The following is a 26,864-nucleotide window of genomic DNA, read 5'->3' on the forward strand; positions in this document are numbered from 1 at the left end:
TGAACTGGGAAAAAGCCTACGTTTCGAAAATACCAGTCGGCCGTTTCGAATATACCAGGGTGTTTTCGAAACGGCGGTTTTATTAGGCTTCAGAGCCTGGGAAAATGCCTACGTTTCGAAATTACTTAGGTGTTTTCGAAAAGTAGGCATTTTCCCAGTTCAGGCTTAAGGGTATTTTCGAAACGCAGGTTTTTTCCAATTCAGGCTTAAAAGGCTGCTCATTCCTCTTCGCCGTTTCGAACCGCAGGCATTTTCACAGTTCAGGGTCCAAAAATACTATAAACCAGCTAAATCAATGAGAAGTTTCTCAAACGCCGAGATAAGGATCTTTTCGAAACGCATGCTTCAAACAAATTGTTGTAGGTGTGATGCTTATCGAATAAATGAAATTTGGTATGAATTCACACAATATACTATCAAGTGAATATAAATACTTTTAAAAAGGTAAAACTGTGTGATTCGTTTTATCAGATTGAATTACTTTAGACCATTACCTCCGCGGCAGTTTTGTCAAAGACTAGCCTTCACAGTTGGTGTATCTCAACATGAAAAAAAATAAAACAAAAACTGTGAAAATTTAAGATAAATCAGTCATCGAACTTGCGAGATATAATGAAAGAAAAAAGCACCCTTGTCACACGAAGCTGTGTGCGTTTAGATGGTTGATTTCGAGCCCTCAAGTTCTGAAATATGAGGTCTCCAAGCTCGTGGAAAACTACTTCTTTCTCAAAAACTATGGCACTTCAGAGGGAGCCGTTTCTCACAATGTTTTATACCAGCAACCTCTCCCCATTACTCGTCACCAAGAAAGGTTTTATGCTAATAATTATTTTGAGTAATTACCAATAGTGTCCACTGTCTTTAATGTCCCCTTGATCCAAGGGAAAGTCACACGGCCGATTTTCTACCCGAGGAAGTTCCTAAAGGCAAGATTCTTTTTCGGAACTATAAAGTCTCCTGATGTATGAGTAAATACAAAACAAGCAATACACAACATTGTGGCTGGTTTAAATATTATTGCTTCTTTATTTGAATAAAACTCCAACATAAAATAATTGGTAAATGATAAATTTTATATAATATATTTATAAGTTTCAATAGGCCGATGGTATACTACAACACATAGTTAAAACTTTAGTTATACGTATTGTGAAATAAATAACTAAAAGCTCTGTAATTAAAAACAATAAATTTGTCCAACGAGATCATGAAAACAACGTTTGCACAGGAAAGCAAGCGTCAGGTCAGGGATGGATTCCTCAGAACCATCACTCATTGCTTCCTTAATTTAGTTTAGATAACAAAATGACACACCAGGACAGGTCGAACCATCACATCACACTCAAAAAGAGCGGGAAACTTTCCAAGTCCAACTTCTTATCCAAATGCCATTTTTACCCATTGTTGTCAAATGCAAAATCTCGTTTGAGTAAAATAAGATAGGGGCCTACTTTATTTTATTTATAACAAACAAGTAAATGTGGAACTTTCACCAAACGTGCAAACAAATTGTGGAACTTTGTTGTAGTAGCTTTGTTTGTTGTGAAGAGTGAATATCAATATATGGGTAAATTGGACCCCTTAAAGAAACTGGACACCTTTGGTTATTGTGAAAATTTGAACTCAATTGGTCGTCGAAGTAGTAACATAATGAAAGAAAAACACCCTTGTTACACGATCTCTTGTGCTTTTAGATGCTTGATTTTGAGACCTTAAAATCAAATTGTGAGTCCCGAAATCAATTTTTTGTTCATATACTAGTGGAAAATTACTTCTTTCTCATTACTTCAGAGGGAGCCATTTCTCACAATGTTTTAAACTATCAACAGCTCTCCATTGCCCTTTAACAAGTAAGTCTTTATGCTGACAGTGATTCCCAATAGTGTCCAGTGCCTTTAGGGTCAACCTAATAACTCGCTATTAAAAGTACAATCGATTGGTTCCATATAAAGGCTTTGTACTATATATTTTAGTACTTTATACAATGTAACGAACGGTGGATTGTAGAATGAAACTATGGTTCTATTCTGGTTTTTCATTTAAAGATTACCAAGTGGTACTTTTAATTAAACATATCATACAACATAAACTGAAATAATAAGATACTATTAAAAGCTTTAAGCTCAATACTCTACAGATAGTCTGAAACAGCAATAACATTTAATAAACCTCCCCCGGAATAGATAGCATAGAATAATAATTTTCTGGAAGTTTGAGTCCAGACACCAATTGTAAAACTATAATTAAGTTCAGGGAACAAATAAAATGCAAACAAAAACCAGAACCTTAAAAAAAAAACAATAATGCTGAAAAGTACTGATACTGATTTCATGTAGCTGCTTAAACAGACAATTCTGCTTAACATTTCCTTGTCTGCTGAACAAATTTAAGTAGGAAACAAGTAAAAGATGGACCATGTGACGTGGTTCCTTGCTAGTATCTTTATAGTCTGGTAACAAGAAATGTGTTTGTGCTTGCTAAAAGTAGCTATATGAAATTGGGCACTGATGTTAATGCTACTGTACAAGTACATTGCATGGTTTGTTAACACTATCACAGGCAGTGCAAATCTTAATTTAAAAAAACAAACAAAGAACATTAAGGACTGAACACGTTTGGTTATTGTCAAAGACCAGTATTCTCACTCAGTGTATCCCAACATTATGCATAAAATAACAAGCCTGTGGAAATTTGGACTCAATTGATTATTGAAGTTGAAAGAAAATGATGAAAGAAAACCACCCTTGTTGTATGTACCAAATAGTGTGCTTTCAGATGGGAATAAAAGGCTTCTGGCCAGAATTGTTTTTATTTTTTGTGTGAGAAGTTACCTCTTTCTCAAAAACTACGTAACCTTAGAGGGAGTCGTTTCTCACAACGTTTTATACTATCAACAGCTCTCCCTTGCTCGTTACCAAGTAATGTTTTATGCTAATATATATTTTGAGTCACACCAAACGTGTACAGAGCCTTTAAAACAGTATGTAATTTTGTGAGATAACTATGAAAGAAAAAACACCCTTGTCACACGAAGTTGTGTGCCTTCAGATGCTTGATTTCGAGACCTCAAATTCTAAACTTGAGGTTTCCAAATCAAATTCGTGGAAAATTACTTCTTTCTCAAAAACTATGGGATTTTCACTTCACAGAGAGCCGTTTCTCAGTGTTTTATAGCAACCTCTTCCCATTACTCGTTACCAAATGAGGTTTTATGCTGATAATTATTTTGAGTAATAACCCATAGTGTCCACTGCCTTTAATACATTTTAAAGCAACCGGTACATGTGTTGCATCATAGTTGCAGTTAATATGTATACAACTCAAGGATAAAAAAACCCAATAAAACCTAATTAAAAAATTTCGGGATTGGAGCCTTCTTCGGGTACTTTCTTATAGGAGATGCTTCTGGTGTGATGACCAGGAAACGGTGCAGAGAGCTCAGTACTTGAGATTTTTGTGGTGAACCCCAAGGTGATGGGATGACAGCGTTTTTTCTTAGAGATTCCTCCGTTGATCGTGTTGGTGATGGAGGCTGTGAACCGACTGACTTTGGTGAAGCATTACCAGGTTCGTCACTGGTTCCCTGTGATGAAAACGACGATGTCTGCGCGACTGGACTTCAATAAGGTTGACCTCACCAGTCTTATCTGACCTCTCCTTAGGATTTTGCTCGATGACCACCTGAACCTCAAGGTTCCCATTGGTGTTCCGGTCCAGCATGAAGGAGTGTAGTTCCTCAGCGCTGGTCAAGCCAATGTCTCGTTCCAGTGTGTCTACAAAGGAGAGACATCTTCTCCCACGCGAAGCTTTGCCTTGGGTGGGCTCCCAGAGGATGATTGGGCAAGGGGCAAGCTCTGAGTGGCGGACACAGTGCCCAGCAAGCTTGGGGCGGTGTTCACGGATCTTCTCTGTAGCCTTTGGCCAGTCAGCATGCAGATTGGAGTTTCTCATGTGGTCTTACCAGGGGATGTTTAGGGCCATATGCAGCATCCTGGTGTAGCAACCATCCAGAGACTTCTCCATCCTGGTGGTGAGGGTCTAGGTCTCAGCTCCGTATAGTAGCACTGACTCCACTGTTGCGACAAAAGGTGATCTTTTCACACCCACTCCAGCGCTGCTGCGTGCTGCAAATGAACAAACATTACACAATAACTTTACATTTCTAATATAAGCAATTTGGACAGAAACAACAAGAATTTTCACTACTGGCACTATAACTTTTGTTATTGTTAATAGGGTTAAAGGTCACTCAGTTTTTCAAACCCAGGATTTGAGCTGCCTCTAGCCATCGGGCTAGCTCGGTGGTCTAGTTGTAGGACATCTGCTTTAGGAATGCAAAGGTCACTCAAGTGATTTGCATGTGATATTTTTTTTCTCAAAACGTTAGGACCAATTCAAGAACTGGATAGTGATTTGGTTCCCTATTGGGCAATCCCTATAGGCTTCTGCTTGCTTTTTGTTGATATGTCTCTAATTATTTTACTAATAATGTAAAAATTATACATTTCTACTTATTGTTGCTGTGTGTTTTTAAGTTTTTAAAGCCTAAGTGAATAAATAAATAAACAAATAAATAAATTACTTGATGGATTGGAATTGGACCAAAATTAAGTACAGTTTCAAGAAAAAGGACAAAGCTTATTGAAAGATTTCTCCAAACTGTAATAACCTGTGGAGCTCCTGGTTGTCTCTTCGTCTTTTATCCATATGCTTCAAGTTCTCTGCATTCTTCTCACTCAGCCTCTTCCTTGATTCAACCTCTTCCCTGCAAACAGTCAATCAAAACAAACAAAGCTCGGTAAATAACACCAAACTCACAAATCTCAACTCATGTTAATCCGGCATGGGTAGGCCTATCGTCTTCTTGATACTCCAAGGGTTTATGAAGACGCACCAAAAATTCAATCCATACTCAGTGATACCGCCTCTTGAAATACCTAATTCTAAAAACTCCCCCTTTCTGGAGCTCCGGCCCTGGCCCCACGCGTCGACCTGGTATTCTTTTAAAACATAAGAGCCCATTATTTAATAACAACAAGTATGCTAGTAATAGTACAATAATTTCGCTGCATTGGCCTGCAACCCCCCCCCCCCCCTCCCCCTGGGTTAAACAACAGAGGAACCGCAGTTGAAATGACCAGATAGAGAAAGGACCAATAACACTATAATTAATACCAGTATCAGCCGCCAGACTTGAGATTTGCTGAATTGGGCCCGCCAGACACCCCCCCCCCCCCCCTTCCTGGGTTAAACATCTGAGGAACCACCTAAAACCAAGTTGAAATGACCAATGATGACACTATTCCCAATACCAGTATCAGCCACCAGACAACAGTTTTGCTGCATTACGCCCGCTAGAACCCCCCCCCCCCCCACGTTAAACATCAGACCCCCTTGTAAACCAAGTTGAAATGACAAATGATGACACTATTCCCAATACCAGTATCAGCCGCCTGACAAAAGTTTTGCTGCATCCATGGGCCCGCCAGACACCCCCCCCCCCTACTTAAGTAAACATCAGAAGAACCACCTCAAACAAAGTTAAAATGACCAATGACACTATTCCCCAAACCAGTATCAGCTGCCAGACAAGGGTTTTGCTGCATTGGGCCCGCCAGACTCCTCCCCTCCCAACCCCCAGGTTAAACATCGGGGGAGCCACATAAACCAAGTTGAGATGACCAATAACACCATTCCCTATACAAAGTTGGGGGCGGGGGGGGGGAGCAGAGCGTCTGCCAGGCCAAATGCAGCAAAACATTTGTCTGGCGGGTGACACTTTCTTTTTGGAAAAGTGTTTTTGGTCATTTCCACTTGGTTGCAGGTGGTTCCTCCGATATTAAGTCAAAGGGGCGGAGGAGCAGGATGTCTGCAGGCCTAAGCAATTTGTCTAGCGGTTGATACATGTGGATGTAAAGGGTTTTAAACCAGAAAGGGCTTTCAACCTTTTTCAGTTGCTCAGATCTCTTGGTATTATCTCCTTTCATAAATTTTTAACAAAAGGTTGTATAAACCAAGAGTTTTCAAAGTAGCAGAGTATAGCTTTTGCCCTTTTCAGATATCCATAAATTTAATAAAAAATGACAAGGGTCGACAGACAACTCATTTTGCTTTAATGCATCATTGTACAAACTTAACAGCCCAATAAAACTTCTGTCCAGAAATTAATCACAGAAGATGTTCAACTGCCTCACTGGCTGATGACCATTATGCAATACAAGACCTACCATTTGAACTAGTTGTGGTATTGGAAGTCTGTTTTTCAGCGGAAGTGCCGGGCGGAGATTGTCAGTACTGGGCAGGCCCGCCCACCGTCACCCACCGTCGCCCACCGTGGCTACAACACTGATCATCACCAATGAAGGTAAGTATTACGGTTCCAACATCAAGAGTACTGTACTGTAAACAAAAAAGGTGAAAGCAAATGAGAAAATTGGGAAGAAGTTGTTAATTCTTCACTTACCTTCATCCATTGTTGAATAAATGAACGAGCTTTACCACTGATGTCTTTACCTCTTCCACAGAATAGAAGAAGCAGGCGTGGGTAAACAAAGCACACATCACATATCCGTAGACAACGAAACACATCGGGCATCTAGGCCTAGCTAGTGCCATTTATTAATATTATTTTTTTATAGGCAATATTATTGCCAATACAGCATGTACACAAAACAATGAGATCAACTGGATTATTATAATAATAATCCAGTTGATATACAGCACTAGTAACCTTAATAATCAACAACTTTGATGATTGAGTACTCCGGAACTTCTGTAACTACGGTAAAACACTACCATATCGTAACTGGTAAATAACAAACTTTCCCATGCACGCAGCTGACCATCAATGATTGATCATCACTGATCACGAGCCCCATACTTACCAATATCCCATCTTTAGAGATAACAAAATAAGAAAAGTCCTACTCACTTTTATACTGCACGCACGGGCGAGAATTAGGTGGTTGATGGATGAAGAATAATCTGTGATTTTTAAGGTGATTTCGTAAAATTATTGGAGAACATTGATGAAGAACAATTGGCGATATAATTTGAATCATAATGAAATTAGCCTGTCAATAGAGGGCGCTATCAAAGTTCAATTTGTATGACTTTTTCCAATATTATTTTTGTGCAGAAATCCAGCCTTCTATTTATTTGGTCGTTATTATACAGCATTTTTCATAATAATGAGCAGTGGAATGTATTGCCTGCCAGGAAATAGACTGGAACGTAGGACTAATTTCATTATGCCTGGAAGCACAAAAACTTGCTAAGCACAGAAAAATAGCTTAAAGGCAGTGGACACTATTGGTAATTACTAAAAATAATTATTAGCATAAAACCTTACTTGGTAATGAGTAATGGGGAGAGGTTCGTAGTATAAAGCATTGTGAGAAACGGCTCCCTCTGAAGTGGGTAGTTTTCGAGAAAGAAGTATTTTTCCACGAATTCGATTTCGAGACCTCAAGTTTAGAATTTGAGGTCCCGAAATCAAGCATCTGAAAGCACACAACTTTGTGTGACAAGGGTATTTTTTCCTTTCATAGTTATCTCGCAACTCCGACGACCAATCGAGCTCAAATTTTCACAGGTTTGTTATTATATGCATATGTTGAGATACAGCAAGTGGGAAGACAGGTCTTTGACAATGACCAATAGTGTCCAATGGCTTAAACAGAAACTGGCCACCCCAAAATTTAATGTAAGAAGCGTCACTGCGGTAATGCTTCGCAGATTGTGTTTCTATATGAACTATTCTTCCTATTATGACAATGAAACTCTGAAAATCTAATGTCAACAAAATGTAAGTGGTAAGAAGTGCAACAGCTTTGGAATTACATTGCATCGTTTGAGAAGTACACACGTCCGAGTATGGAAAACGGGGTACCACTTTTTATTACCCCAAAATTGAGTATAAAAGCATTACCGCAGTAACGCTTCTCAGATTGTATACCTATTGTATCCTATTTTGACTAAATTCTTTACAGTTGGACCATATTGAGCTCTGGAATGCCATACAACTTTATACATGCGGTGAGGAGTAGGGCCTACAGCAGTTTGATAGTAGGCCCTATAAAGCAAATTATTTTGAGAAGAAAAAAAAGTATACTTCGCTTCTTGGTACAAATGCTTGACCCCCCCCCCCCCCCCGATCATAACACGCATTACCGCGGTAATGCTTCTCATATTATATTCCTATATGGATTATCCTTCCTATTTTGTATTCTCCCAAAAAATTAAAATGAGAAGCGTTAAAGGGAAGGTACACGTTTGGTAGTTACTCAAAACAATTAACTTAAAAACTGACTTGGTAACGAGCATTGGAGAGCTGTTGGTGGTATAAAACATTGTGGGAAACGACTCCCTCTGAAGTAACGTAGTTTTTGAGAAAGGGGTAATTTCAAACTAAGAAATGAATTATCTGAAAGCACACAAAATCGTTCAACAAGGGTGTTTTTTCTTCATCGTTTTCTCGCAACTTCGATGACCAATTGAGCCCAAATTTTCAAAGGCTTGTTATTTTATGCTTTTTATGCTGTTTATGGTATACACCAAGTGAGAATACTGGGCTTTGACAATTACCAAACGTGAACAGTGCCTTTATAAAAAAAATGCCTCCCAGATTGTATTCCTATAGATAATATTCAACTTTCAAATAATGGGTCAGTAAAAACTTATAACTGCGGTGAAGCTTAGTACACAGCTTTAGATAATTGCATTTTGAGAAACATTTCACCTTTTTTGTACATATGGGGATGAAAAAGGGGCAACAATTTTGAACCCCACTCACAAACTGAAGATAAGAATCGTTACAGCGGTAATGCTTTCCAGCTTGTATTCCTATATATAGGGAAAATTCTTCCCATGTTGAGACAAATGACACAGGTTTTTAAAAACGCAATCACTTTTTGAAATGATTTTTTTTGCAGATTAATTCTATAGGTTTGAAGTTCTGGAAGAAAGAGTCGTTACCAACGGTTTTTAAAACAAACACTTCTCAAAACAGATGTTTTACTGTGTACTTTCTCTTTAATAAAACTTCCACCGTGCAAAGTTTCAAATCATATCAAGGGAAATTACTGATTGGGCAAATTGTAAATGATTTTGGGGTGAACAAAGACAAATTCACTGGAGTGGGATACAAACCAAAGAACTTAAGGTTTTGCCGGATTTTTTATAGGTTAACAAATCATAATTCACACAGGCCCCTTTTCATTTGACATTTTGACAAAACAATGCACGGTTGTTTTACAGGGCGGAGTATTTCAATTTGTTTTTCTTTTTTACAATGATCAGTCTACATCACACAGTTGTTTCCTGTTTCACATGACCAATGCATTTATTTTACTAAAAAGCCATAATTGTACACTGAATGTTAAACTCTATTTTTCTCTGCCTCAATAAATAGCTTTGTTTATTGGTTATCCTTTAAAAAAACAAATTGTTTGTACTTGATTTCATGAACATAAATGTAAGTTTGAAGGAATAAAAACCTGGCAACATAAATTGAACATTTTAAAACTTACTATAGCTTTATTAGACCCAATGGCAAATAAAAAACACTTCAAAGTAAAGTGATTGATAATTATGTTAATGAGCATTACTAGCAATGACATACGGATACTAAAAATAACATATATGCCAGGGAGCTGATACACAGTTGAGTTATGATAATTCATTAAAGTTCATAAAGGGCAAAGAAAGCTTATTTTAGACGGAAGTTTTACTGAAAATTCATGAAGTTTTACTGAAAATTCATGAAATTTATTAAAATCCATTCATAAATACCCAAGACAGTTTCGCTACTCCTATTGGTGGAGAGCGCACCACGTGGGGGTGTTTAAACGGTTGAGAATGACCAGGGCCCAATTTAATGGCTCTGTGTACCGCCGAATTCCGCGCTTACCATCACGATTCCCCGCTTACGTGCAAGCGCCGAATTTCTGAGCTAGCCTTTTAAGCGTAGAATGCCTAAAAACGTGGAGTACGCACGCAAAAGCCAAAATTCGCCGCTAACCCATGAAATACGCTTGCCCTATACACAGAATTCCCTGCTTCCGCAAGCGCTGATTCTTTGCTTACGGTAAGCAGTGCCATGAAATTGGGCCCAGCTGTAGCTGTTTATAACCGGCTTTCTGTGCTAGCCTTTTAAGCGTAGAATGCCTAGAAACGTGGAGTAGGCACCCGCAAAAGCCAAAATTCGCCGCTAACCCATGAAATACGCTTGCCGTATACACAGAATTCCCTGCTTCCGTAAGCGCTGATTTTTTGCTTACGGTAAGCAGAGCCATGAAATTGGGCCCAGCTGGAGCTGTTTATAACCGGCTGGCTTCCGCGTGTCAGGCTTATACGTACGCCAATATACTCATGCCGAACGCGTAATTCATAGCTTTTAGTAACAAGGCGTAATCTATTTCTAAGCGCGCGCGAATATCTATTTCTAAGCGCGCTTTTGAACAAACGGGCATTTATGAATGGGAATAAAAGAGTAGTGACTTGTTCTTAAACGTATGTTGCCGTGCGATAAAGGCCCTCGCCTTCTGCTCGGGCCTTTATCACCTGGCAACGACCCTGCTGGTTTTAAACGGCCAATAAAGAACTCGTCGCTTTCTCTTTTGTTCCCCTATAAATGTCCATCAATTGAACACATAAACAGTTCTTGAACCTGGTTCATGAACTGCTCTAATGAACATGTTATGAACTGTTTAAGGCATGTTCATGGACTGATCATGAACATTTTTGAAAGTTCATCGAGTCAAATTCCATCTTACCTGATGGGGTAGATTGGTTAGATGCATAGAGCTATATATACATACGTATATACAGCTGTATTGTTTGATGACAATTAGTTAACAACAGGGTGGACCACGTGAAGGTTGTCATCTCCCACCCCACAAAAGGGATCGTAATACATCCGAGTGTGTAACCATTACAACAATTGCTTCTTTGTAATGTTACCCCTCTCTGATTATTATTTATTATTATTATTATTTTATGTTATTTTTATATTATAAAACCTTGTTCATGAGTACTCTATACAACTAAGACCATGGCATGATCTTTGTAATTATAAAACCTTGTTAATGAGTACTCTATACAGCTAACACAATGTCATGACCTTTGTAATTATAAAACCTTGTTAATGAGTACTCTATACAGCTAAGACAATGTCATGACCTTTGTAATTATAAAACCTTGGTAATGAGTACGCAATACAGATAAGACAATGTCATGACCTTTGTAATTATAAAACCTTGTTAATGAGTACTCTATACAGCTAAGACAATGTCATGACCTTTGTAATTATAAAACCTTGTTAATGAGTACTGTTTACAGCTAAGACAATGTCATGACCTTTGTAATGATAAAACCTTGTTAATGAGTACTCTTTACAGCTAAGACAATGTCATGGCCTTTATAATTATAAAACCTTGTTAATGAGTACTCTATACAGCTAAGACAATGTCATGACCTTTGTAATTATAAAACCTTGTTAATGAGTACTCTATACAGCTAAGACAAAGTCATGACCTTTATAATTATAAAACCTTGTTAATGAGTACTCTATACAGCTAAGACAATGTCATGACCTTTGTAATTATAAAACCTTGTTAATGAGTACTCTATACAGCTAAGACAATGTCATGACCTTTGTAATTATAAAACCTTGTTAATGAGTACTCTATATAGCTAAGACAATGACATGACCTTTGTTATTATAAAACCTTGTTAATGAGTACTCTATACAGCTAAGACAATGTCATGACATTTATAATTATATTAACCTATTAATGAGTACTCTGTACAGCTAAGACAATGTCAAGACCTTTGTAATTAAATCACTTCGTTAATGAGTACTCTATGACTTTGTCATGACCTTTATAATTGAAATAACCTCGTTAATGAGTACTCTATGACATTGTCATGACCTTTGTAATTAAATCACCTCGTTAATGAGTACTCTATGACATTGTCATGACCTTTGTAATTAAATCACCTCGTTAATGAGGACTCTATGACATTGTCATGACCTTTGTAATTAAATAACCTCGTTAATGAGTACTCTATGACATTGTCATGACCCTTGTAATTAAACAAACTCGTTAAATGAGTACTCTTAAACAACCTCCATATTCACACAACACAATGTCATGACCTTTCACATTAAAAGCTTTATTAAGAGTTACCAACAAAACAACATGGTGGCCACCATGTAAGCTACCCCAGAACAAATACCATGTAAACAATTAGACTAATAAAATAATAATTGAAAGACAAATTTAGTAGTAACAATACAAAACTTAATGTCTAATAAACACTTAAACACACTCCTTAAAAAAATTGTTCTCTTTTTATTTGTTATGAATTTACTACAAATAAACTTATGTTGTTTCGTATTTTGTAATGAGCAAACTGCATTACAAATTAACTTAACTTGTTTCACGGTTGTAATGCGGTACTTCGTTACGCACATGAAACGTTTACATACTTGCAATAAGGTACTTCATTGCAAGCATGTAATATAATTACATGATTGTAATGAAGTACCTCATTACAAACATGCAGTTTTTGTATGTGAATACATGAACTTGTATAGTACCTCGATACAAGTTTAACATGTATTCTGTCTACATACTTGTAATGAAGTACCTCATTTCAAGTATGTTGACAATAATTCGAAAAGCACATATACTTCCAAGAATGAATTAAATAGGCCAACGAAATGTGAAATCTTCACAAAACTTGTTGTGTGTTATTTTAAGTGACATAATATCTAGCCTATGTGGCTCCATACTGCAGAAGGAAGGCCTCTTCATCACCATTCCACCTTGATCTTTCTTGTGCTTGTTGCATCCGAGTGACGCTTGTAAATTCTCTGATGTCATCCATCTATCGCCAACTTGGTCTGTCTCTTCGTCTCATTCGTGTTCTTGGGGTTCATTCTGTTGACAATGTGTCCATCTGTTGTCATGACGCCTTAGATGAGGTGGTGATGATGATGTTGTATGCTATGCTGATTTGTAATGGTACTGCATAAGGTGGCTCAGCATCTTGATGTGTCCAACTCAAAGTTGTTCGACTGTGTCAGTCCTGTATTATGATCAAAAAAGGACAGAAAATACAGTTAGATTGCGACTTGGATTTAAAGATCGAAGATTTGTGCATAATAGTAACAATAATGGCTTTTTATAAAGCATGCATATCCCTCACTCAGTGACGCTCCTGGCGCTTTAACATGCAGTATTCGTGCAATGTAAATGGGACTAACTTTAATTATGACACCCAAGAAATGTCTATTTAATGCACTTCAATGGATTTCTAAACTTTCAACTCAAGCTTAACTAAAAGACATCTTACCTTCAAATTCCATTTGGGACCCTGGTATGTAGCTGCCTCAAGCCATGATGTATCTCTCTCTCTGTACTATGATGTCACATCTTCATGGTCCATGTTGACGGGATGGCTGGAAAGCAGGCGTCACAATCATCTGAAAGAAAATTACAATCAGTACAAACCATATAAAGACATAGATCATCAGGGGCAAATTTCATAGAGCTGCTTATAGGCACAAAAAGGATCCAAGCATAAAATAATAGAGAATTGTTTTAGCAATATTTTCTGCCTAAACAGCTCAATAAAATTGGTCATCACAGGACTACTGCTTAAAAGAAAAAAAGTGTTAAACTGACATACAACTCCTCATAGATCCACAAAAAAAAACTTGGCTATGGCAAGCACTTTTAAAGGCATTTATCGAAGGAAAGGAACCTTGTAGGGGATGGGACTTCCAACACCGTTTGGGGGTCTAAACCAACATGTTTTCTAAGAGGGACCAAGTGTTAAATCGAGACCCCGTGAATTAACAAGATCATTTTCTAGCCATCTACCAATGTTTGATGTGCTTCAATCACATGGGATGATGTCCTCTAGGCAGGCACCCTCTGGGATGTGGCTTGTAGTCAGGCACCCTCTGGGATGTGGCTTGTAGTCAGGCACCCTCTGGGATGTGGCTTGTAGTCAGGCACCCTCTGGGATGTGGCTCGTAGTCAGGCACCCTCTGGGATGTGGCTCGTAGTCAGGCACCCTCTGGGATGTGGCTCGTAGTCAGGCACCCTCTGGGATGTGGCTTGTAGTCAGGTACCCTCTGGGATGTGGCTTGTAGTCAGGCACCCTCTGGGATGTGGCTTGAAGTCAGGCACCCTCTGGGATGTGGCTTGTAGTCAGGCTGGAAAGCAGTCGTCACAATCATCTGAAAGAAAATTACAATGTACTACATCAGTACAAACCATATAAAGACACAGATCATCAGGGGCAAATTTCATAGAGCTGCTTATAGGCACAAAAAGATCCAAGCATAAAATAATAGAGAACTGTTTTAGCAATATTTTCTGCCTAAACAGCTCAATAAAATTGGTGCCAGATGATCATCACAGGACTACTGCTTAAAAGAAAAAAGTGCTTAAACTGACATAAAACTCCTTATAGATCCACACAAAAAAACTTGGCTAGGACAAGCACTTTTAAAGGCATTTATCGAAGGAAAGGAACCTTGTAGGGGATGGGACTTCCAACACCATTTGGGGGTCTAAACCAACATGTTTTCTAAAAGGGACCAAGTGTTAAACCGAGACCCCTTGAATTAACAAGATCATTTTCTAGCCATCTACCAATGTTTGATGTGCTTCAACCACATGGGATGATGTCCTCTAGGCAGGCACCCTCTGGGATGTGGCTTGTAGTCAGGCACCCTCTGGGATGTGGCTTGTAGTCAGGCACCCTCTGGGATGTGGCTTGTAGTCAGGCACCCTCTGGGATGTAGCTCGCAGCCAGGCACCCTCTGGGATGTTGTCAGCAGCAGGTAGCACCACATCCCCAGCAGAACTGCAGACTCCTGAAATAAATACCAATCGAGTCAACACTGCATGTCTCTATGTGGGTCTGTACATAAGCCCTTTTGATTAATATGATCAGAATTTGGAAATTTACTTATGTTTGGTGCGCTTCAATCATACACTGGGATGTTATCCTCAAGCATCGGCAGGTAGTGCACCCCATCCCCAGCAGAACTGCAGACTCCTGCAGAAGTCATTACAATACATTATTCTCATCTATTAACTGTGTAATAATATTCAAGCTGAAAGGTTTCTATTTGGCACACATTCATGTACCAGAGTGTACCAGAGTGTGTGATGTGCATTGCTGTCAAACACACTCTGTACACAAGAGCGTGTACGGTTCGCATTGTTGGGGATGGGACGTCCGACACCACTTGGGGTCTAAACCAACTTGTTTTCTAAAAGGGAACAAATGTTAAATTGAGAACACTTGAATGAACGAGATCATTCTCTAGCAATCTACCTATGTTTGGTACTCCAATCACAGTGGGCTGTTGCCGTCAAGCATCGGCAGGTAGTAGAGGTCACATCCCCAGCAGAACTGCAGACTCCTGAAATATATGTCAATCAAGTCATTACAATAACATTATTCATGTTAAATACTTTTCACTGTAGAACAATTATATTGTGTTGCAAGTTTTGTATTTGGCACATTTATGTATCACAAAGTATGCCCCAAATATATTTAAATTGTAATTGATAGGTATCGAATACAATAGCATTTTACGAAGTTTACACACTCATAATTTAACCCCCCCTCCCCAGTTTCATGAGGACTCTTGCAAATGGAAATATGGTGATTTACAAAGACAAACTTGACCATGGAGCCCCTTGTTTAAATTTAAACAAAAAAATTATTTAAGGATTAATCTTAACAAGTTATGGTCCCTCATTACTTCCCCAGCTAGCAATCAAACTGAAAATAAACTTACCTTGTGCTGTTGCCTTCCTCACAGCGTACACAGCTCCCGTGGATGTCTTCGTGATCGACTCTGGATGGCGTGTGCAGTTTCCATTGGACTCCCATAGGCAGATGGTTCCAGTTCACCGTCGCCGTAGAAAATAAAAGACAAACATAAACAGTGAGAAAAGTGCACTTCGAAACAGAGTTATTCATGTTAAGTTTATGATTGTCAGGTGTAAAAAAATGGTGTGCGTGGTTGTTACATGACGTGTAAACAATGACGGATGGTGTAGAGTTAGAGATTAAGATGTCACATGCAAGCATGCTGGGATATGAGCTTAGTAGATTTAGGTTAGTGTGCAACGCTGCGCAAGCAGTAACCGGGTAGGACGTGCAAGTTTGGTTAGTATAGCAGAGTTATAAATAAATTAGTGATAGTAAGGTTGACAATATACCTTTCTGGGTGGACGTGATCCCTCTGTTTGGTAATGCAACTCAGTAAATTCCCATGAATTAAAGATGTGTCCAAGTAATTGAGTACCGCTTTATCATCAACAGGATTCTAGTGGTTGCAGGGCATGTGAAGATGAGAAGGACTCCATACCAGGTCACCAGACTCAGTCATTGCATGTAGGAAAAAAGGGTGACATTTCTAAGTTAGACAACAAAAATCAGAGTAGTGGTACTATAGAGCAATTTTAGAATAGTTTTTGCATTATTAAGCACAATTATGAGCCGGCACAAGGTGCTTCAGAACAAGAATGTTTGCATGGGAATGCTATTCATCTTGTTAAAAATGTGTTTGTTTGGGCGCTATAACACAACATCATCGTGGAGTTGTGTTGTTGCGAGCCCCTGCTGAAAGGTCAGGACAATGTTCCGTTTGGGAAAGACGTGATCTTAACAGGCTTGTTGTTTTAACTGTTGCTGTGCAAGGATGTACAAGGTGTTCTGTGTAAAGACATGACCCGCGTATATCATTTCGTGAGCTAAAATACTAGGTGTCAAATAATTGGGGTCTCGTCTTTCGCGCGCTCTATGGTACCGAGTTGACCACGGGGTCTTGTATTTCGGATTAATTATATTAGAGGTATTTGACCCCAACACAAAACCGTAAAGGCTTTGATTCGGTGACTACACGTAACACGCGCAAACCCCCACTATTGATTATACAGCTCGGACGAGAAGGTAGATCGGATGAGTTACGCGGCGTTAATATAGTAAACCTGAAACAATCACTAAAACATATTTTTAAATCCTCCAAAGCATCGTATCACGCGCACACTAATGACTACTGCAAAACACAGTTTAGGCGGGAAGGTAGCTCAAACAAGTTGCGCGGCACAAAGAGCGGCAATGTCAAGTCTTCTTCGGTTTTCCTGTCGCTCGAACTAGACGCCCACGGATGCAGCTATTTTACACGAACGCATAGAGAGAGAGCTAGCCCAGCCCCTTCTTGTGCCATATTTCTGCTAACAATCCAAGTTTCGTTTTCACCCTTAAATACAAGAGCGCCCCTTGTGCCGTAGTTTCGCCAACACTTAAGATATTTTGTAATTTTTTATATATTTTTAAGAATTAAATATTTCATAAACTATAATTTTTTAACTTTACTTTGTAAACATTCTATATCTTTTTTAAATTTGGATTTATGATTTGTTTCATTTATACAATTTTCTTTTTTAAATTTTATTCAATTTTATACATTTTGTAAACTTAAATTTTTTAATACTTAATCGACTTTAAATATTTAGTAAAATTTTGTAAATGTTTTCCACTTTTTTGTTTAATAATTAATAGACTTTACATGATTTTTTTATTTTATTTTTTTATTTTTTATAATACATAGACTTTACATAGATTTTGTAATTTTTTTTTACATTTTTTTAATACTTTTTTTTAACTTTGTTTTATAATTAATAGACTTCACATATTTTGGTAAAACTTTATACATTTTTATAATTAATAGACTTTACATATTTCGTACAATTTCTTAATTTTTTTTAAAGTAATAGACCTTTAATATATGTATATTTATAAATGTTCAAACATTTACATGTCCATAGAAAAAGAGGAGAAAGGTATTAAAAGAAGGACCCAGAAAAAAGGTTAAATTATAGCCAATCAAAGTCTCTAGAAAACATTCGGTGGCTATGAACCATGAGAGTAAAGTGCTGAGAGGATGGTCCAGGAAAGGAGAGTACGATTTTTTTTAAATAGGTATGAGGAACCTGTGGAAATATATATTTATATAAAACTATACATTTATATAGTATAATTATATAAATTATATATATTGCACTATATCCTATACAAATTTGTTTAATTTATACAATTAGTATAAGTAGTATTAGAGTGCGGCGCCTGTGGTTTATTTCATACTCAATATAGTAGCTCACAAAGATTTATAAGTTGGATTTACTGGAAGCCAATGTAAACTATGTCCGCACTGTAGTTATGTGAAGTGTTGTCGTGCTTACCGTTGTCAACTATTCAACAGTGATGTGATAACGGTGAGAATTTCTTTTGCATTTTTTTTGGGCGGGCTGGATTGTTTTCCTGGACCCACGCTGAGCTCACTATGACAAGAACTTAGTGACTTATTTTTGCGAGATCCAGTTTCAAAACAGCACTCCAGGTGTGTAAAAGGAAATGTGTAATAGAGGTTCGAGGAGACGGTCGATAGTTACATAAATGTTGCAGAATGAATTTATGTTGTCGTTATAGTTCTAGGAGTCCTAAACAAACCTGGAAAGTATCGAAGAAAAACCAGTACTCACAAAACATATCACAGCGAAGCAAAACAGCACAGCACATAGGTCCACAAACAAGCACTCCCAACCGCGGCATATCGTCGAGTCACTCAACCGTGCTGTGTGTAGGTTTCGGAGCAGAAATTTCCACTCAATCACGTGCTTACTTGAGAAGAACTATTGTAATACTTTCGCAACTGGGCTATTCATATTAAATTAGCCAAGGAGCATGCAAGCCCCACACCAAAATAACAAAGAAATTGGATCACAAAAGCGCTCTTCTTAATCACCGCGATCTTATAGCAGTAGCGATCAATGGAATCTTCACGGGCTTTTACTTTCTGCGTTATGATTGGTCAGCTATGAAATGACGTACGAAGTCATACATCCATGGGCTAGTTTCATAAAGCTGTTAAAGGCACTCTTTGTAATTACTAAAAAAGATGATTTTTTTAGCATATACCCCCCGGAAAGTAGACAATCGGACGTGAAATGAAAATTATTACTCACTAATAAAACTCCAAAAGCACCAAAGTGCGCTCGCTTTAGGCAGAATTGCCCCTACATTAAAGCCATTGGACCCTTTCGGTCCAGAAGTTCACAGATTTACAAATAACTTACAGGGTTTACAGAAGGCAATGGTGAAACACTTCTCTTGAAATATTATTCCATGAAATGCTTTACTTTTTGAGAAAACAGCAACACAATATAAATTCTCGTTAACGAGAATTACGGATTTGTTTTAAACACATGTCATGACACGGCGAAAAGCGCGGAAACAAGGGTGGGATTTTCCGTTGTTTTCTCCCGACTCCGATGACCGATTGAGCCTAAATTGTCACAGGTTTGTTATTTGAGATAGAAGTTGTCGTACACAAAGTGTGGGCCTTGGACAACACTGTTTACCAAAAGGGTCCAATGGCTTTAACAAATTCTCGAGACTAATGATTGGAAAAAAAACGAATATTAATCAAATAAGTTTACTTCACGTCAGATTTTTGCAAAGTTCTTTTTTTCGCACCATGACTAGAACTACGTACCCAAAATACCCCCTTGCCAAATGTCGTCTCTGGTCAAATATTTAACAACAAAACCATACTGCGGATGTAAACATACATCCAGCCCCGGGGGCCACGAAGTACAAAGTGGCTCTCTAAAAAAGCTAACGACAGATAAAAAACGCTATTCTAACGACTAAACAAGAAACCCTTGAAATGAGTAAAAATCTTGTTCAATACAAACAGTGAGTGCTATCTTAATATCAAAATCGACAAATCTAATACTTATTACAAACAGAAAAGAGGTGAATGTCTTTACCGATAGGGTGCATGGACATAATCGCTCCATATTTTCGACGGTATCTCTATAACACACACACCTTTTGAAAAGCAACGTTCACAACTGATATTTTTATTGTATATTTCTATATTTCAGATTTGCATATTAGAGAGAAGGCAAAATCATTTTTGAACAGATACTAGTCATCTGCATGTCATAGATCCGATATAGACAGGGAAATACTTTTGTTTTCTATTCAAGGGAAAAGTCAACTGCATTGCATCGGCTTACATATATTATATCAAAGCTTATTATATGACATTTGTAAGAATGGATAATTCAGTCGGCACAAACGCCTGCAATTATATTATGTCTGAGCAAAATTACATCTTCCGTGCAACTGATTAGCAAAATTGGTCTACCATGGCCCCATTCCCTCGTAGCCCAGGGCTGTATGTATCTCACCATAATCTTTACGTCTACAGTATTTTTGGTTGAAAAATATTTAACCGTATACGGAAACTTGGTAAGGTGGTAATTTGGGTACGTAGTTGAAGTCATGGTTAGCATGTAGAAAATTGGACGTGAAATACAAGAAAACCAAATAAGTTATTGGTTTTTGTTTTGTGTCTGTGGTATGGATCTAAGCGATGCAAGCCGACAATGGAGGGAGCCTTTTTCGGCAATTTTGGGCTGTGAACTTGACCATTATTCCTAAACTTGGTAGGCTAGAGAAATAATCTGGGTACCTGTGTGTGGCTTGAAATATACCGCATCCGATGATCAACTTGCGGAGACCCTGCATCAACTCCGTGGTCCCCCCAAAAACGTTTAAGAAAGCCTACTCCGAATGGTTGGCACGAAGAGTGTTTTCCGAACGTCAATATAAGCCATTCTGGAGAGAAATTCAAAGTACAAAGGTTATTTTCAAGCCCAAGAATTTTTTTTTTATCCACACATACTATACACCATAGGAAAGCCCTATTCAAGGGCTACACGTTTATAATTGTTTCGTATCTGTGGTATAATTCTGCGCAACAAGGGCGGCGAAAAAACTACCCCTCACCCTAAGGGAGAAAAAGGCTAAAAAAGTAACTTTCTCTTCAAATAATGACAGTACACGGAAGCCCATATCATATCCAAGACATTATTGGATTCGCACATACTATACACCAACGGAAAGCGCTAATCATGGGCTACAGTTTCATGTTTTTGTTTTGTGTCTGTGGCATGGATCTAAGCGATGCAAGCCGACAAAGGAGGGAGCCATTTTCGGAAATGTTGGGCAAGTTTGAAAACGCCAGGAGACGGGGTGCCGAAAATGGTTGGTATACAAGTTCGCTCAGAGTCTGTGAACTTGACCATTATTCCTGAACTTGGTAGGCTAGAGAAATAATCTGGGTACCTGCGTGTGACTTGAAAAATACCGCATCCGATGATTACCTAGCGGAGACCCTGCATCAACTCCGTGGTCCTCAAAAAAACGTTTAAGCAAGCCTACTCCGAATGGTTGGCACGAAGAGTGTTTTCCGGACGTCAATGTTAGCCATTCTGGAGAGAAATTCAAAGTACAAAGGTTATTTTGAATCCCAAGAAATGTTTTGATCCACACATACTATACACCAGAGGAAAGCCCTATTGAAGGGCCACACGTTTATAATTGTTTCGTGTTTGTGTTTCGAACAAGTTCGCTGTGCACTTGACCATAACTCCTGAACTGGGCATGCTAGAGAGAACATTTGGGTACCTGTGTGTGGCTTGGATATTGCCGAGTCGATGATCAACTTCCGGGAAGCCCGCAACAAGTCCGTGGTGCTCAAAAAGACGTCCGAGCAAGCCCACTCAAAATGACTGGGTTGAAGATTGCAACCCGGAAGTCAACATTAGCCATTCTGGAGAGAAATTCAAAGTACAAAGGCTCTCATCACCCTCAATAAATCACCCGATCCGCACATACTATACACCAAAAGAATTAGAAAGCCCCACTCGAGGGCTACCAGTTCATGTTTGTTGTGTATATGTGGCACAAGTCTGCGCGACGAGGGCGGCGAAAGAGCTACCCCTCACCCCAAGCGACAACATTGAACAAAGTGCAAGTTTCTATGGAAATAATGACAACACACGAAGGCCCTTTTCATACCCAAGACAATTTTAGATTGGCACATACTATACACCACCGGAGAGCCCTAATCAAGGGCTACAATTTCATGCCCTTGTTTGATTTTTGTGGCCTAGACCTAACCGATGCAAGCCGACAATAGAGGGAGCTTGTTTCGGTCAAATTTGGGCAAGGTTGTCAACTCATGGCAGGGAAAAATGTGGCGAAAACTGTCGGCATAACAAGTTCGCTGTGCACTTGACCTTAACTCCTGAACTTGGCATGCTAGAGAGAAAATGTGGGTACCTGTGTGTGGCTTGGATATTGCCGAGTCCGATGATCAACTTTCGGGGAGCCCGCAAAATGTCCGTGGTGCTCAAAAAGACGTCCAACCAAAAATAATAGTCATTCAAAAATAGGCCCGGACAATTAAACACTTTCAGCAATGCTCTGGAATAACTCTGAAACTAAAAATGCTAGAGAGATGCAGTTTGTACCTTAGTCATCCTAGCATGTCCCTGCATCCATTGTTTGAAAGTTTAGGGCCACTTGCACACTCCTTGATAGCAAAAGGCTCAAGTATGCGGGGTTGCTCAGAAACGATTTCAACAACCTAATATTCTATATGAGACATATTTCAGAGCCCCCTGAAGGAGTTTCAATGTACAAAAATGTTGCCCAATTGTGACCTGGGGGTTGTTGACATCCAGCTTGAGTTATGTTAGATGACTTAGACCCTGAACTAAATGGTCCTCTTTGCTGAGATGTGTAGGGACATTTTTCGGACGTTTTTAAAATTAGACCTGTGAAGGGGTGTTTTTACTTGGAGGGTAAATAACTCGACGGGCCCAGGGACTCCCCATATAAAATTGAGCAGAGAATACAAATTTCAAGAATCTATCAATAATTTTCCCTTTCAAGTTAAAAGCTGTAAGACTTTTAAGTATTTTTTGTGAATTTTTGATTATTTAGCAATTTGCACTATGTGCTATGGGAGATTTTTGGGTGGGTGGCACCCTTAACTTTTTGGTGTGTTTTATTCAGTTTGTCATAATTTTTACATGAAAATATGCTGTTATACACTTTGAACAAGAGTCAAGATAGTGTATAAAATGTTTACCCTGCGAAAGTGCATTTTTACGTTTTCCCCAGAAACCGTACACAAATCTCTCATTGACATAACTACAAAGCACAAGCCGACTCTGCAAAAAATTGTCTAATAAAATTAGGTTGGTACTTTTTTACACTAAAAATATTTCAAAATTCAATATGGCCGCCATTTTGCATAAAAAAAGGGGGAGGAAAATATGGGAAAATTTTCAGGCAAATTAATTTGGTAATAAACAAAACTAGGAATCTTGGTTAAAAATCACGATCCAGCAGTTTACAATGATATTCATTCAAAAATTTGCCCGAAAAAATAAATATTTCAGCCATGCTCTGAAATAATTATGGAACTAAAAATGCTAAAGAGATGAAGTTTGTACCTGAATCATCCTGGCATGTCCCTGCATCAGATTTTTAAAAGTATAGGGCGACTTCATAACAAAAAGCTCCAGTAAGCGGGGTTGCTCAGACACGATTTCAACAGCCTCCCCGATGGGAGTTTTGTGCACAGAGCTGTCTGACAAAAAAAAACAGTTTCAACGGGTTAATTGGATCCCAGTTTCATGCTCAATCTTAACAATTTTACCACAATCGGATCGCCATTTTCAAGGGCTTTCTTCTCGTATCAAAGATAAATTAATGACGCATGAACTGTGTTTCGTCATCATCAAACCTTGTTTTTTGACAGAAATTAGTATATTTTTTCCGCAAACAAATAATAATCCTGTATTTCTTTCAATATTCTCAACACGGATCCTTAAAACAAATTAAAACAAAATTGTTCCTTTTAATATCAAGGGCCCCCTTTTGATCTTAAAATCAAAATAGTTGCTGGCAGTGTAAGCACTTTATGTAGTCCACCATATACATAAACTGACAAATCCGTGAAAGTTTCAAATTGATCGGCCATCTGGGTCACGAGAAATAGTAAAAAAAAAAACGATTACACATTTGCATGACATTGATGCAAACAAAAAAATTAACAAAACGCTCACTGAGCGATAAACTCCAAACGCAAAGTTAAATTATTTATTTCTTATCAAATATGAGATTTCAGACATAAATAGTTCAAGTGATGTTTTCAACCATCATTATCATTAGACCGTGTAAGTTTTATGTAAATCTGTGATTTCCACGATTTTGTTTCTTACCAATTATGTAACGTTCCTTTAAACAGGATACTATTCTATACACAAAAAAAACAAGAGTTTCCAACAAGATACGAAAACAATGTGTTTTCACTAAGGCAGTAGCTCCCTCCTTTTCAAACAAAATTGAACCCGCCTTCGTATTAGAGAGAACAAGTCTGACCTAGTTAATTAATGTAAACACTGTTTAAAACAATTACCAGATACATACCAGTTATACCAGTATGCGTGATAAATAATAACAACAATAACAATATGTAAAAATAAATATTATAGAGAAAATTAATTTTGTTTTTGACCCATACACCGATGTGTGTTAGCACTGTAAACTCAGGATACTTTCCAATATCCCGTGAACAAAATATCATGTTCCTCGGGTGGGATTCGAACCCGGGACCCCTGAAGTTCAAGAGCAGTGTATTGTCAACTAGGCTACCGAGGTTGCCCGATAACTAGAGGAAGTTTGAATCCTAATGTTTTGGCAGCGGGTAAGACAAAATGAACAATAAAGAAATTGAAGAATGCAAATTTAATCTGGTGGAAAAATAGAAAAGGTTACGCTCCGGAAGTGTCAGGCATTCAGGCGCCGGTTCAGTTAGTGGCACACACTGGCCCCTCCCCTTTGCCATATAGAACCCTTCAGGATTTGCATCCGACCCAGTGCACATCCCCCCCTGCCTCGAACCCTAGCCACCACGCGGGCCCTGTCCCTTTAGGGGAGAAAACAAGGCAGATCCCAATCACACTGTCCCATCAGGGGCAGCAAAAAGCCTTGAATCTATATTAGAGACAGACGGTATTCGAACCCGGACCGGATGATCCGAGTTGCTGAAACAGTCCCAGCACCTCACGCACTGCGCTACAGTGTTGGTGCTTAAAAACTGGTGTTTTCATGGTCATAATCAATTGACCGATTGAGCTCCGTGCCTCACGTGACATAGTGGGTAAAATGTAAACAAACACGGCGTACTGCATATAAACGTGCTACAAGAAGACACAATTACTGTTGCAATTTCTTGCTCAATAAAAACTCAATTCGAAGAATATTCCGGACTTTGTCATATGAGACCTTACGGATGGCTGAACAAATGCCAGTAACAGGTAAAACCAACAGTCGCCCAACTAGGAAATTCCACGAGAATGTTCACACGATGTCATGTGTTTATGCACGGAAAGTGAGGTTTCATTGCCCTCGTTGTAATGATTTTGCTGCTAATATTGTAAATACAAATCTCCTGAAGAAGCTGCAAATTCATTTATTTTCACCCTCAAGTTATTTTAAATTGGAAGGGGTAGCTAGAGTCGGACGCCTTAAAAATTGCGGGCTCGGCCATTGGTCCAGCCCGACTTCGCGCCCTGCACAGCGCAAAATCCACGGCGCGTGAGCTCGCTCTAACCTCAGTAATTTACGTAATCTAACAATACTCTCAAAAGAACCCGTTTTGTAGAAGAATACTTGAAACATCAAACAGCAAAAGTGATTTAAATCAACAGCACAACATTCAACTTAACGATAGAGCTTCGTTTTTAGTTGAAAATACAGCCGATAGTGGCCCATCGGCGCGAGTTTCCCCATATCTTTCCTGTGCAGCTTTGTTTTTCTATAACAAAGTGAAAATAATATAATAAAAAAATCACAAAAACAAAAAGCCTGGCAGAAATGTACAAACAGTTTGACTACATATTTTTAAAGGGTCTATATACAATGTCCACATATTTACATTAAACTGACACAGTTTAAAGAGAATGATAGTAGAAAGCTTCCCTGAAGTTATTACCTACTGAGGTGTTGTAGTTTTTTACAAATGAGTAAAACATTGTCATGAAAACAATTTTCAGTGATCATGAGACGAAAATTATTTTAGCATGTAAAAACGTAATTCCATGACATTATTTTACTCACTCAAAAACTACAGCATCTCAGCAACTCATATCATTATCTTTAAACGGTGAAATTTTAATGTAAATCTGTGGACACTGTGTTTTGTGTAAAAAAATACCCAAACCCTTTAAAACCAGAAAATTTAGCAAGACATTAAAATGGTTTTAGGTGTTCAGGAGCTTGGTGAGGTATTTTGATCTCTGTTGGTTTTACAGCTAAACAAAGCAATCTTGGCTCTTTGGCGCAATTGCAGGGACGAGTTGTTTTCAGACGCAGTGAACCACCTCGAAAATTTCACAGAATCTCACATAATTGTGTGCTATGTGTGATTAAAATTTATGAAGACATTTTAACTCGCACAACAAGTTTAAAATGCGACAATTGCTATGCCCTCAAGTACAAAAACATAATGCCGTATTGCACTTGCGCCCTTCAGCATCTGTGCGCCCCTACCCAGCATCTGCGCCCGTCCCAGCATCTACGGGTGAGACCAGAAGCTTGAACCCAGCAAACTGTGTCCCTGATGTGCCAAAGCAAGGGCTTGCTCTGTGTCCAAATGGACAGAGAAAACTTACCAAAGACAACAAAATTGATTCAGATGAATATTGAAATAAGGACTTCACATCATTCGGCCATCACAATCCTGTCCACTTGGGTTGTTTTTCTGACCATGATGTTGTCTTTGTTTCCTCGTCACTTAATCGTACAGTTTTTACGGATAATACCATCAAAAGTCAACCCACGGGCTGGTCCAGGGAGACTGGAAACAAACTAGTGTCGGCACTGAAGGCTTT

The 26,864-nt window shown here is 38.5% G+C and overlaps 2 long non-coding RNA genes across 4 annotated transcripts; both read right to left on the minus strand.

Moving 5' to 3' along the window:
- Window positions 1-12,586: 12,586 nt before the first annotated feature.
- On the minus strand, window positions 12,587-14,692 carry LOC117291951. 2 transcript variants are annotated; one of them, XR_004519226.1, is made up of 3 exons: window positions 14,673-14,692; window positions 13,363-13,492; window positions 12,587-13,095 (listed from the first exon to the last, which is right to left on the minus strand). It is a non-coding gene; the product is annotated as an uncharacterized LOC117291951 (long non-coding RNA). The 2 variants fall into 2 exon arrangements; XR_004519225.1 differs by lacking the exon at window positions 14,673-14,692 and adding an exon at window positions 13,893-13,933.
- Window positions 14,693-14,855: 163 nt separating this feature from the next.
- On the minus strand, window positions 14,856-15,984 carry LOC117291833. 2 transcript variants are annotated; one of them, XR_004519207.1, is made up of 4 exons: window positions 15,833-15,984; window positions 15,364-15,451; window positions 14,992-15,081; window positions 14,860-14,896 (listed from the first exon to the last, which is right to left on the minus strand). It is a non-coding gene; the product is annotated as an uncharacterized LOC117291833 (long non-coding RNA). The 2 variants fall into 2 exon arrangements; XR_004519208.1 differs by lacking the exon at window positions 14,992-15,081 and having other exon boundaries at window positions 14,856-14,896.
- Between the last annotated feature and the right edge of the window lie 10,880 nt (window positions 15,985-26,864).

This window comes from Asterias rubens, chromosome 6, assembly GCF_902459465.1.
Source record: "Asterias rubens chromosome 6, eAstRub1.3, whole genome shotgun sequence".
Taxonomy (NCBI): Eukaryota; Metazoa; Echinodermata; class Asteroidea; order Forcipulatida; family Asteriidae; genus Asterias; species Asterias rubens.